Source organism: Alligator sinensis, unplaced genomic scaffold, assembly GCF_000455745.1.
Source record: "Alligator sinensis unplaced genomic scaffold, ASM45574v1 scaffold1146_2, whole genome shotgun sequence".
In the NCBI taxonomy this organism is placed as follows: domain Eukaryota; kingdom Metazoa; phylum Chordata; order Crocodylia; family Alligatoridae; genus Alligator; species Alligator sinensis.
This window is the reverse complement of record NW_005843326.1, coordinates 116082-118378: the sequence shown is the minus strand read 5'-3', so window position 1 is coordinate 118378 and position 2297 is coordinate 116082. Positions and strand designations below refer to the sequence as shown.

The 2297-nt window shown below is 48.5% G+C and overlaps 1 protein-coding gene across 1 annotated transcript in view; it reads right to left on the bottom strand.

The window, feature by feature from the left end:
- The window catches only part of DCHS2 (dachsous cadherin-related 2), a 122773-nt gene that overhangs the window by 61354 nt on the left and 59122 nt on the right, over positions 1–2297 (bottom strand). The gene's annotated exons all lie outside the window — the stretch shown is intronic.

The following is a 2297-nucleotide window of genomic DNA, read 5'->3' as shown; positions in this document are numbered from 1 at the left end:
TGGCCCCCCCCCCCCACACCTTCCTGGCTCTGTGATCAGTTGCAGGGGGACCCCAGGTGCCCCCCACCCCGACCCAGGAGGCACTAGTCGCTGAACTGGGAGGGGTGTGGGAGGGGGGCCCCATGCGCTCTTTGGTGGACCCAGAAGTGGACCAGAAATGCTTCTGGTCCACTTCCGGGTCTGCTGCCGAGTGCGCTGGGGCCCCCCCCCCCCCACACACACACACTTTTGTGGGATACTCCATGTGCCTCAGCATCATAGCATTCACAAGCTGCCTGGTACCTAGAAGTATGTAGAAAAAACCTTTAAAGCTGTGTCTATGACCGAAACGCCTAATCTTTCCAGATCTATCCAAATCGATTCAGAAGGATCCAATTCGATTCAGAGAGATTAAAGGGTCCTCTGATTTGATTCGGATTCAGAGATTTGGCCACCAAATCGGGCCAAATCTCCACCAGATCGAATCAGGGAATGAAGCTTCGCACAGCCCTAATATTTATCTACCTACAAAAAGGAGATAAAGAATATATAGTACTTTCTTACTTCAATGCCTACATCAGTAATCTGTGCACAAGTGGGCAACACCCATCTAGGCCTGTTACATTATCTCTTGAGTGCATAAGTAAGCAAAGGCAGGGAAAGGATGGAGACTTATCAATTGAACTTGCATGGAGGGAAAAATAAGCTGTGCCAGGGAAAGGGTGTGTTGGGTTCCTTCACTGGTTATGAGAATCCAAATTCAAAAAGTCCCTGGTCTATTCCAACTGAAATGCAATGATGATGATGTAGCTCTGCATTCATGCTGACCAGGAATTCAACATGTATCTATGAAAACCACACTTGTATTATACAGAGTTTAATCATATGGCTATTCATCCCAGAACAAAATCAGAAATGGCTAGAACCTATACTTTTATGTTTCATGAATGTGGCCATATGGCCAATAACTGGCAAGTTCTCATTTGAATCACCACTAGCCACTACCTCATACTAATATTTATTCTATAGTGGCAAAAAAATAGTACCAAAGGAGTATTGCTAAAACCTACACAGCTATTCAAACCTTTTGGTTCCACTTTAATGTAATGCAATAAACTACCTCCTAGTTAACACAAAATGTGAAAAAAACCCAGCTACTTACAATACATTATTAAAAACTGGGAAATTCTAATGTTAAAATATTGTGTATACAACAGTTTGCCACATGTATTTTTAATAAGGTTTGTGTGTCTTACAAAAGCATGTAGTATACAGCTGCTATTCAAAAAAGAAGCTGTGGTAAAACAATAAATCTGATACAGATGTAGTATAGAAAATATCCAAAAGAAGGATATATTTTCATAAGCACCTAACTGAGCATGAAGCTGTTTATGTTCCCCAAATTTACACATACAAATTAGATAGCTACACATATAAATGCCCATTTGTGTATACAATTACCTTACTCCATCTGAAAAATATTTGCACCTTAATATTTTGAACAAGCAATATAGGAGGCTATTGAATCCAGTCCACATCTGCCTCCACAGCACTCTGCATAGGACCAGGCCCCACCTACTCCCAACCACCGGCCCAGGCCCCGACCAGGGCATGCAGCTTTCAATTGGGCCGTTCCCAGTGCTGCTCTGCTCCCCTCACCTCCAGTGGGATTTGCCTAGTTGAAGCATCCCACCTGCCCACCCGCCTGGAGCAGTGCAGCAGGGTCAGAAGAAGAAGGTGAGGGGAGCAGAGCAGTACCCAGCCAGCTGCAGCTGCACTGGGAACAGCCCCACCGGAAGCTGCATGCACTGGCCAAGGCCTGGGTCAGTGGGGATATTCTGCTCCCCTCACCTCCGTCAGTGACTCTTCCTCCTGCTCCTGTCCCTGCTGTGCTACTCCAAGTGAGGAGGAGCATCAGCTAGGCAGCTCCTGCCCCAGTGTGTAGGGTGCCAGCTCCAGCTCCTGGCTGTCTTCCACCCGCTCTACCTACATGGAGCAATGAGCAGCCACCTACAGGCAGGTGGACAGGTGGCTGGGAGCTGGAGCCAGAGCCCTGTGTGCTGGGCCAGAAGCTGCCTGACTGAAGCTTCCCCCACTGCCAGCCCCACTGAAGTGGCACAGCAGGCGCAGGAGCAGGAGAAGAAGCCACCACTGGAGGTCAGGAGAGCAGAACAGCCTCACCAGCCTGGGCCCTGGCCAGCACGTGCAGCTTCTGGCAGGGCTGTTCCCAGTGTGGCTGCAGCTGGTCAGGTGCTGCTATGCTCTACTCTGCTCTCCTCACTTCCAGCAGCAGCTCCTCCTCTCACTCCTGCTCCTGC